The 12149-nt window shown below is 39.4% G+C and overlaps 1 protein-coding gene across 1 annotated transcript in view; it reads left to right on the top strand.

Moving 5' to 3' along the window:
- GALNTL6 (polypeptide N-acetylgalactosaminyltransferase like 6) overlaps positions 1 to 12149 on the top strand; it is a 1480702-nt gene that overhangs the window by 765716 nt on the left and 702837 nt on the right. The gene's annotated exons all lie outside the window — the stretch shown is intronic.

Consider the following 12149-nt stretch of genomic DNA (forward strand, 5'->3'; position numbering starts at 1 on the left):
AGAAAAGGAGGCTGAATCCAGATGGGAATTCAGCCAGAGAAATGGGAGCAAGAAAGAAGCGACATGGGGGAATCAGTCTTTCCAGAAACTGATCCGATTCCTTTATTTCTGGGTTTGCTTATATACCTTTTGTTACACATAGGGATGAATACAGAGTCGCGGGGGTCAGCAGTCCTGACCTTTATCAAAATCAAGTGCTTCACATAAATGTATAAAAAAAGGTCTTAGGGATATTACATCATCTTCTGGCCATGAGTGAGACCTGCTGACATTTTATGATCCTTTATTTCTGATAACCAAAAAACTTATTTTTTCCAAGGGTGTTTTTTCTTAAACCAGGCACCACCCTCCAAATAAAGTTAAATTCCTATAGGGTGAGGGTGTAGTGAGTTACAATCAAGAAAGGAATTTATTTAACCCAAGGTTAACAGGATTAATCTTAAAGGTTAATACTTATTTCTCCTATATGCTTAAAGGTTAATACTTATTTCTCCTATATGTTAGTTATATTCATTATAAGGGCAGGGAATATGGAGATTTAGCAGCAAACATCAGCCAAACAAATGAAAATCATTTCACCAATGCTCCCCTTAAGATCTATCTAGTCTTAAGATAGTGATAAAGTTACATTTTTACATGGCAAGGACACGGATTTATAATAAAGTACAGTGATCTATTACAAAAGAGAAAACTCATTAACTCATAAAGTCTAGTATTGCTAACATCAAAACTACTCTATTTCCTTTTCTATATTCCAAATACATTGATTAATATATTCCCAGGTGCCTAAGGATATGGAGGCCTGGCGGCAATCACTGACTCAACAATGAGAAAAGCCCTATGCTAATTAAGACTCTCAAAATACTCCAAAACTCTCTGTGCTGTTTATGGTTGAGAGGTAGTAAACAATCATGTGGCAGGAGTATGGATAATCCTGTCACACAAGCTAGTCTGTCAGCAGAGAGGTTTGACCTGAGACATCCTTGTCCCACCCAGGGGAGAGAATTAGCAGCAATTATTGGCACAACAAATGAAAAACCCCTCACCAATATAATTCCTAACCAACCCACTATACTAATAATTTCTAACTCCCCAAAAGAATTTGCCTTTAGTAAGTCTAAAACATCTCATGCCTCTCAGGTTGGGAGGCTGTAAACAATCACATGTGGCCGGACGAAACTATACAGGTGGGCTAGATAACCTTCAGAGGAGTCCGTAAGCTAAAACACTCTTGTCATGCCCAGGAATTTTTATTGCCTTGGAGCTGCATGTTTACTCCTTCTCCGAGAGAAACGGTTATGGGGGAGAACCCCCCGTAAAGTCAGGGGTGTAAGTGAGAGCATAAAACAGACTCTGGTTTTGGGGTAGATGCTCAGGAACAGGGGGTTTCCTGAGGCTTGATCACGCCTTTGCGTATGCCAAGCCTCCTTCCTCGTGACCTTTGCCATGGGCGGAGTTCCTCACGCTGGCCCCTGGCAGTTAGTGTGCCCCCCCCACCCGCCCCGCAATAATCAACATTTAGCTTGTTATCCCCAGGCTCCACCTTTTCTCTTTCCATTGGCATTTACATGTCTCATGTGGGAGTGATGGGAAGAGAGTACATTTTATGAGATCTATTTGTCATTCAGCTGCCCTACTGCACTGCTGCCCAGGTGTTTTTTTCACCTACTTCAATTATTTTCAGTAATTTATTTCTATTTATTTCTAAACAATAAACCCAAACAATCTAGGGACTTCCCTAGCGGTCCAGTGGCTAAGGCTCTGCATTCCCAATCCAGGGGGCCTGGGTTCAATCCCTGGTCAGGGAACTAAGATTCCACATGCTCCAACCAAGAGTTCATCCCGCATGTCACACTGAAGATTCTGCACGCCACAGTGCAAAGACCCAGGGCAGCCTACAAACACATACAAAAAAGCCACACTGATCTTACTTGCAAGAGATTTATGACTTTACATATGTATACACTTGTGGGTAAAAAAGTGACTCAGTATTGTCCGACTCTTTGCATCTCCATGGACTGTAGCCCGCCAGGCTCCTCTGTCTGTGGGATTCTCCAGGCAAGAATACTAGAGCAGGTTGCCAGTTCCTAGTCCAGAGGATCTTCTTGACCCAGGAATCAAACGCACCTCTCCTGTGTCTCCTGAATTTTAGGCAGGTTCTTCACCCACTGGGCCATGAGGGAAGATCCATACCCTCGTGAGACCACAACCAAAATAAAGCAATTCCAGCAGCCCAGATTTCATTTATGGTGTTCCAGTCAATGTGCCTCTCCTTCCCCTGAGTAACCATTACTAACTGTGCTAACCTTTGATATCAGCGATGTCACAGTTTATCTTCATTTGTGCCTGGTCTCATTCACGTAAGGCCTTTTAAGTTTGCTCGAGGCCATTACAGCACAGTGCTTACAACTAAACAAAGAAAGGCAAGCTGAGTTCTGAAACATGCACAATGGTTCATTACTTTCTTTAAATTGAGGAGGACTCAGCACTCAAATCTTGGCAGTAATGTGATATGAATATGTGAAACTGTAATTCAGTGGTATAAGATCCCAGGAAGCGGTAAGACTGACCTACAGCAGGATTTCCCTCTCAGCTCAAGAGATATTCCAAGGCAAAAAGTAAAGAAAAGGGGAAAAGGGGGGCGGGGATCATCTTTACTGTACTTCCCAAACAAAATCTGTTTTCTTGCCCCATTAGCCAAAGTCTTCAGTTGACTTCGTCAGTCCCAGGCAACCAGATGCCCTGTCATTTTCAGTAGTCAGATCACATTTTTCTGCTACTGAAAGCCAGTCTTCAAAAGGTTGCCTTCTCTGGCCAGTATGTGATCATCATACTAAATCACACAGACCCTTGTATGAATTCTTCCAGGACTTTGTCATTTCCAGGCTTTAGGATTCTAAGATATCTTGTAGGACTTCCTTCTTTCACTGTCCCACTTCCCTCCCAGCAACCCCACCAATCTTTGTGTAAAATACACCTGAACCACCATCCTCAAAAGACCCTGCTCCTGGATACTTCTCTCTCCATGGTCCACGGAAGTCCTCAGCATTGAATGTCGCATTTCCAAGGGGGCGCTCCCACCATCCCTACTTACTGTACTCTTCTTTGGCCCTGAAATCACTTATTTCTTCACTGAGACATTTTAGCTTGTGATTCACTGATGTGTCTTTAATAATACGTCTTCCCGATTTTCTAGTAATTTTGATATCTGCAAGGATGATCTTTTAAACTTCCTTAAAAGTCCTGTTCTCTAATTTTTCTGATTTCTGTTCTCCAGGCAACCTTGACCTCCATTCCCCCTCAGACACTCTTCCGGCCATGCTCTCGGTATACACCTTATCATTATCTATAACTGCAAACCTCAAAAAACCTCACTTGCAACCATTAGCCCCTACTCTCCAGCTCACCTCATGTAATACTCTAATTTCAATAATATGTGGTCCCTATTAAAGCCAAGAGTGTATTGCTCCTAATACATTTTCATAACCACTGGCCCCAGTCACATCACCACTACTGTGTTCCCCTACTTCATTTCTTTGGCCCATCATTGTGTATTTTCATTTCTATACAGACTTAACGACTTCTCTCGATTAATAATATATTCGCTTTACAAAACCCCACCACTTCTTAAATCCAGCTTTTGCTCACTCTGCATCTTTGTCAGTGCAGCTAAAAGTGGCAAGGAAAACCTCCCGACCTTGTTGACAGGTCTTATTTTAAATTCATGATCGCTGAGTTCAAATGGAGCATAAGTTACCCCTGGCATAGAGCAATCACTCTCTCATTTCCTTCGCCACTACTTTATCCCTCATCCTCTCCTCCCCTGCAGCTCTGCTTTCCCCAGTAGCTCACTCTCAGGCTATATCTTTGCTTCTTACTCGCTGAGAAAATTAAGGGAAGCAGAAACCAATTTCTGCATGCTCTCCTGTCTACACACCCATCTACATCTTTGCCCACATTCTCCACCTTCTCCTAAGGGAACCAGAAACCAATTTCTGCATGCTCTCCGGTCTACACACCCATCTACATCTTTGCCCACATTCTCCACCTTCTCCTCTATGACTGTTGTTGGTTATTCCTGCTCCTGACTGAGGCCAAGCCCTTCCCTGTGACCTCTGAGGGACATTGAATCTGCAGAACTGTCCTCATTCTTTTTATGATAAATCCCTCCCAACCCAATTGCCCCATCACTATGACAGCATGCTTTTATAATCCCCATTTTACAAAACCCTCTCTTGATCACCCTTCTCCACCCAGTTGCCATCAAGTGCTCTCTCCCCTGAACAGTGAAAGATTTCTCATGTAGTGGTATTGGTAAAGAATCCTCCTGCCAATGCAGGAGATGCAAGAGATGTGGGTTGGGAGATCCCCTAGAGTGGGAAATGGCAACCCAGGCCAGTATTCTTGCCTGGGGAATGCCATGGACAGAGGAGCCTGGAGGGCTACAATTCATGGGGCCACTGAAAGTTGGACACAACTGAGCTCAGTGCCACAGTGCTTCACAGTAAAATTTGTCAAAGTTTCTCTTCCATATTTCTCAACCTGCTCTCATCAGATTTTTGCTCTACTCCACAAGGATTGTTCTTGTCGAGGTCAACAGTGACCCCCACGTGATTCATCCAATGCCCACCACCCTGTTCGCATCGTTGTCTTGTCTGACCTCACAGCGCCTCTGGGCACACATTATTCCATCATCCTGAAAACATGATTTTCAGTTGACTGTAGACACATACTGTGTTTGCATTCCTGGTAATTCACTGGCTTTACCACTCACTCTCCTTTTTCTGGTTCTCCTGCCTCTCTGAATTTTTCCTTTCAGTGTTTTCCAATGCTCAGTTGTTGGCTGTCCTTTTATTTATCCTTATTTCCTTATTGATCACATCCAGTTCGTGGCTTCAAATGAGATATATATTCAGTGATTTCAAGCTTTCACATCCAGTCCTGATCAGTCTTTTGGACTTCAGAACTATATTTCCAACGGACTACCTCTCTACTTGGATTTCTAATGTGAATCTAAAGTTTAATATACCCAAATTCCAGAATTCTGCTCTTCCCTTTTCCAAACCAAATTAAACCAATGCAAACAAAACAAATACACAGATCAGGAAAAAAAATTTCCATTCTTCCACAGCCTTGTCTACTTCAGTTGTTGTTACTGTTTAGTTACTAAGTTATATATGATTCTTTGCAACCCCATGGACTGTAGTCCACCAGGCTTTTATGTCCATTTCTTGATTTAGTATTCTTGATTTTCCAGGCAAGAATACTAGAGTGGGTTGCCCTTTCCTTCTCCAAGTCTATTTTAATAAATCTCCATATGTCCAGTGGTTGAATACTGAGTTGAAAAATGTAATTTCATCTCTAACTTCTCCCTTTCACTTTTAAAATAATTTTTTAAATTATAGAGCAGTTTTAATTTCACACAAAAATTGAGAAGTACAGAGGTCTCATAATACTCCTTGCCTCCAAACACCCATGGTTTCCTCCACTATCCTCATCTTGCACAAGATGGTATCATTTTTCAATCAATGAACCTGCACTGATGTGTCATTATCACCCCAAGTCCATGGTTTACCTTATCGTTTGCTGTTAGTGTTGTGAATTCTGTGGATTTGGATAAATGTATAATGACATGCATTCATCATTTTACTATCATACAGAAATATTAAAATGCCCCCCAAATCCTCATGCTCTGCCAATTCATTCCTTCCTCCTCAATAAACCTTAGCAACCACTGATCATTTTACTGTGTCTATAGTTTTATCTTTTCCATATGTCATGGAGGTGAAATCATTACAGTAGTGAACCTTCTCAGGCTGGCATCTTTCACTTAGTAATAAATATTTGAATTTCCTCCATGTGTCCTCATGGTTTGATAGCTCATTTCTTTTTACCACTAAATAACAGTCCATTGTTTAGATGTGTCATATTTTATATCCTACTGAAGGGCATCTAGGTTGTTTCCATGTTTTGGCAATTTAAAAGGGGTAAAGATATCCATGTGCAGGTTTCTGTGTGGATTTAAGTTTTTAATTCCTTTGGGTAAATACCAAGGAACATAATTGCTGGGTCATAAGGCTTAACCATGTTTAGTTTTATAAGAAACTGTCTTCTAAGCTGGCTGTTCCATTTTGTTTCCCATCAGCAGTGAAGGAAAATTCTTGTTCCTCCATATCTTTGTCAGCGTTTGGTGTTGTCATTATTTTGGCCATTCTAATAATAAGTATATAGCTGTTCAGTTCAGTTTAGCCACTCAGTCATGTCCAACTCTTTGCGACCCCATGAGCTGCAGCACACCATGCCTCCCTGTCCATCACCAACTCCCGGAATTTACCCAAACTCATGTCCATTGAGTCAGTGATGCCATCCAGCCATCTCATCCTCTGTTGTCCCCTTCTCCTCCCACCTTCAATCTTTCCCAGGAACAGGGTCTTTAAAGTATTGGAGTTTCAGCTTCAACATCAATCCTGCCAATGAACACCCAGGACTGAATTCCTTTAGGATGGACTGGTTGGACCCCCTTGCAGTCCATGGGACTCTCAAGAGTCTTCTCCAACACCACAGTTCAAAAGTATCAATTCTTCGGTGCTCAGCTTTCTTAATAGTCCAACTCTCACATCCATACGTGACTACTGGAAAAACCATAATCTTGACTAGACAGACCTTTGTTGACAAAGTAATGTCTCTGCTTTTTAATATGCTTTCTAGGTTGGTCATAACTTTCCTTCCAAGGAGTAAGTGTCGTTTAATTTCATGGCTGTGATCACCATCTGCTGTGATTTTGGAGCCCCCAGAAATAAAGTCAGCCACTGTTTCCACTGTTTTCCCATCTATTTGCCATGAAGAGATAGGACCAGATGCCATGATCTTCGTTTTCTGAATGTTGAGCTTTAAGCCAACTTTTTCACTCTTCTCTTTCACTTTCATCAAGAGGCTCTTTAGTTCCTCTTCACTTTCTGCCATGGGGTGTTGTCATCTGCATATCTGAGGTTATTGATATTGCTCCCAGAAATCTTGATTCCAGCTTGTGCTTCTTCCAGCCCAGCGTTTCTCATGATGTACTCTGCATATAAGTTAAATAAGCAGGGTGACAATATACAGCCTTGATGTACTCCTTTTCCTATCTGGAACCAGTCTGTTGTTCCATGTCCAGTTCTAACTGTTGCTTCCTGACCTGCATACAGGTTTCTCAAGATGCAGATCAGGTGGTCTAGTATTCCCATCTCTTTAAGAATTTTCCATAGTTTATTGTGATCCACACAGTCAAAGTCTTTGGCATAGTCAATAAGCAGAAACAGGAATATAGCTGTACCTTGTTTTAATTTGCAAGTCTTCCAATGACATGTGATGTGCAGCATCTTTTTGTATCCATATTTGCCTTCTGTAGATATTATTTGATGAGGTGTCTGTATTACTTTTAATTCCACTTTTGATTTCTCAGGAATTCTTCCAGCTTCATTATCAAAATATATCTGAGGGGCTTTCCTCTTGGGCCAGCGGTTGAGATTTTACCTTCAAATGCAGGGGGTGTGGGTTCAATCCTTGGTCAGGGAGATAAGATCCCACATGCCTCATGGTCAAAATAGATAAATAAATAAATAAACATAAAACAGAAGCAATACTGTAATGAATTCAGTAAAAACTTTAAAAATGGTCCACATCAAAAATAAAAAATATTTAGAACAAACAGAAAAACAAAATAAATTTTTCTTCTTTGAAGGAAAGATATGAAAAAAAATTACACAGTGTATTAAAAAGCAGAGAGATAATTTTTCCAACAAAGGTCCATATAGTCAAAGATATGGTTTCTCCAGTAGTCATGTATGGATGTGAGAATTGGACCATAAGAAAGGCTGGGTGCCAAAGAAGTTGATGCTTTTGAATTGTGGTGCTGGAGAAGACTCTTAAGAGCCCTTTGAACTGCAAGATCAAATCAGTCCATCCTAAAGGAAAACAACCCTGAATATTCACTGGAAGGACTGATGCTGAAGCTGACGCTCCAGTACTTTGACCACCTGATGTGAAGTGCCATCTCTTTGGAAAAGACCCTCATGCTGGGAAAGATTGAAGGCAAAAGGAGAAGGGAGAGTCAGAGGATGAGATGGTTAGATAGCATCACCAACTCAATGGACATGAATTTGAACAAACTCCAGGAGACAGTGGAGGACAGAGGAGCCTGGTGTGCTGCAGTCCCTGGGATCGCAAAGAGTTGGACACCATATAGCAACTGAACAACAACAGCAAATATCTGCGATTGGAACATGACTCTCCACCTCCGCCACCATCTCCATGGACTAAGCTGTGTCCTCTCTCACATTATCTTTATTGTAGCTCACTAGCTGTCCTCCCTGCTTTGTCTTAGACCCTTTATGGCCAAAGTGATACTTTTTAAAATAAGCCATTTCTCCATACCCTATATGTCTTTTCATAGTTGTAAAGTCATTAAAATGATTTGCAACATTATCTGCTCCTGGTGTCTCAATGACCGTATCTCCTAATGATCTACTGTGTATTTATTTACTCAACAGTAGCTACACTGTCTTCCCTGATACTCCCTTTATATGTCAGATAAACTTCTCAGAGCACCTGCACTTCCTGTTTCCTCTGCCTTAAACCCTCTTTTGTTATCCACGGGACTTTCTCCCTGTCTTTTTAGGGCTTTTATTAAATGTTAATACTCATTGAGACCTGTCTTATCGCCTGTTTAAAATGTAACAGCCTCCTCTTAGCAATCAATACGCCCTTTTCTAACTTTATTTTTCTCCTCTATACTTAGGACTATCAAATATACAGTATATCCGACTTACTGACCTTTTTGTGGTCTGTCAGATCCTTTAGATGTTACATTCCAAAAACAAGGATTTTTTGGAATTTTTAAATACTATATCCTTAGCATCAGGAAAATCAGTATTTGGAGCCCCCAGCACAAGAAGAGTTAATGCTGCATCTCACAACTCCTCAGTAAATATGCTATCAAGATAAGATGTTAAAAAAAAAAAAAAATAAGATGTTTACCAAGACAGATTTTTTAAAGGTACCAAGTTGTTTGGGTTTCTGTTTCCCTTAATATTAAGATTGATGAGCATATTGTTTAGGAGCCAATTATATTAATTTTACATGACTCATCAGGTATTCATATCCTGAATTCATTTTAAAATGTTGTTATTAATCTCTTTCCTACTGATTTATATGGGCTTTTGTATTAAAATTAGGCCCCTGTTTGCTACAAATTAAAAAATCCCTTATCAGTTTGTCATTTGAATGATGTCAATGCATGAATTTTTATATTTTTAATTTCCTTTATCAGTATAGGTCACAGTTTGGTTATCTCAAGTCCTCTTTAGAAATAGAAATGACTTATCATCCTAATATCTAAAATTTTTTCCAAGTTTTCTTCTCATATTTTATGGCTTGTTAACAATGAAAATATCTTCTAATTTGCATTTATATAGAGTGAGATGTTTGGATCCAAGTTTATTTTTGCTTCCAATGGCTACTGCGCTAGGGCAGTATCAGTTATTCATCTTTTCTTCACTTATTGTAAATACTGCCATACAGTAATCCCCATGTGTGCAGGTTAATGGCTGAACTGGTTTGCATCCTTGAATCAGTAGCACTTGCTTATATCTCTTTTTTATTTTTTTTAAATTATGAAAGTATGATAACACAATTACAGGTGACTTGGAAAATATAGAACATATAGTTCCACTATATATTACAATCATTTTTATTAAGTCGATATTGTTCACTAAGTCATGTCTGACTCTTTGAGACCCCATAGACTGTAGCACGCCAAGCTTCCCTGTCCTTCACTATCTTCCGCAGTTTACTCAGACTCATGTCCATTGAGTTAGTGATGCCCTCCAAACTTAAATAGATTGATTTTGAGTTGGAGTTTCAATATCAAACTCTCAAAAACCAATAGAATATATATACAGAAAAGAAGATAGTAGACCTGAAAAGCACCATGAACCAGTTCAACATAATTAAAATTTATACAATTTTCACAAAACAGTAGGATACAAATTCTATTCAAATTCCCATAGATTATAAACAAGAAGACACTGGAACATATCTAAGAACGTAAAACAAGGTGCAAAATTTCATGGTCTAGAGGTATTGAAATCATACAGAGTCTGTTGTCTTATCACTGAATAACATATTGTTTTAATTAATATAAACTTAAAATATAGTTTAATATCCTGCACAGCTAGCATAGACTTGTCCTCTACATCCAAACTTATCAGGGGTATTTTAGCTAGTACATGTTTCTGAATGGGTTTAGAATCAGCTTGTTGTATTTTAATAACCCAACAGTGCCCAACAAGCATTTATTTAAAAGATTCCTTGGGGGGGAGGGGGGTTCATGTTTGGGAACGCATGTATACCCGTGGTGGATTCATGTCAATGTATGGCAAAACCAATACAGAATTGTAAAGTAAAATAAAAAATAAATTAAAAAAAATAAAAAATAAAGTAGATTCTTAAATTGCCTTAAAAAAAAAAAAAAGATTCCTTGTACTCTGTGATCTTCAGAAACTCAGCATAAAGTTGAAAATAATCCGTCTCAGTATTCAATGCCATAATTTAGTTGTGTCACCCCTCCTTAGATATCCCACTGGCTTTAGAGTGAGAACGTAGCCAGAATATCAGCTCATCCATGTAGTCTAGATAGATTTCAGGACTCTTCTATAATTTAAATATTATGTTGGGTGCTTGTGATATAAATATCAACATGACATGGTCTCTGCCATTAAGAAGCATCAAAATTGTTCTTTCAATTGATGGCAGGGAATTTTGAAGTAACCTATTTTTTTTAATTGGAGTCGAATTATTTTACAATCTTGTGTTAGTTTCTGCTGTGCAACAATATAAATTGGATATATGTATATATACATATGTCCCCTCCCTCTGGGACCTCCCATCCCACCCCTCTAGGTCACCCCCGAGCACCAAGTTGTGCTCTCTGTGCTACACAGCAGGTTCCGGTTAGCTATCTATCTCACACATGCTAGTGTATACGTGTCACTGCTAGTCTCTCAGTTCATCCCACCCTGTCCTCCCCCAAGACCCCATGTTCTCTATGTTTGTGTTCCTACTGCTGCCCTGCAAATAAGTTTATCTGTACCATTCTTCTAGATTCCATATATATGTGTTAATATATGATATCTGTTTTTCTCTTTCTGCATTCTGTATGACAGACTCTAGGTCCATCCACATCTCTACAAATGACCCAATTTCATTGCTTTTTATGGCTGAGTAATATTCCATTGTGTATATATATATATATATATATATATATATATATATATATGCTACATCTTATTTTCCATTCATCTCTGCTGATAGACATTTAGGTGGTCTCTATGTCCTAACTATTATAAATAATGCTTCAGTGAACTTTGGAGGGCATGTGGGTTTTTGTTTTTTGTTTTGAATTATGGTTTCCTCAAGGTGTATGCCAGTCGTGGGATTTTTAATGTGAAAACAACCAGTAATGTTAAAGAAATGCAGAGGCTGACATATTGTTTCCTGACAGCGCATGATTTAGGGCACCTCCTATGAGCATAGAAAGGGCTAACTCCTGTGTGAGATGAAGTTTGAGTCCTTATGGATGACTGCAGGTTTCTGACGTGCTTACTTCTAAAACATAATATGTGTTGGACTTTCTTATCCTGATTGTGAAATAGTACTGCATTCAAACTATTGTCAAAAACTTAAACATTGTGAAATATGAAACAGGAAAAAAATCACCAGGAATGATCCATATACATTAGTAAATTAAATGCAGAAGTGATACCGTGGAGTGATTCTCTTTCTCTGGCTGGCTTATTTCACTTAGCATAATGCCCTCATGGTCTGTCCGTGTTTCCACAAATGGCAGTGAATTTTGTAGTTTCTCTGTGTGTGTAAAGAGGGGGCTATTTATATATTTATATTTATATATGCCACATTTTCTTTATCCATTCATCCTTTGATGGACACTTTCATTGTTTTCCATATCTTGGCTATTGTGAATAACACTGCAGTGAGCATGGGAGTACAGGTATTTCTTTGAGGTCCTGCCTTCTTTTCCTTCAGATATATATATACCCAGAAATGGAATTGGTGGATTATTCTGTAGTTCCATTGTTTGAGGAACGTCCACA

This window comes from Oryx dammah, unplaced genomic scaffold (genome assembly GCF_014754425.2).
Source record: "Oryx dammah isolate SB20612 unplaced genomic scaffold, SCBI_Odam_1.1 HiC_scaffold_1, whole genome shotgun sequence".
In the NCBI taxonomy this organism is placed as follows: domain Eukaryota; kingdom Metazoa; phylum Chordata; class Mammalia; order Artiodactyla; family Bovidae; genus Oryx; species Oryx dammah.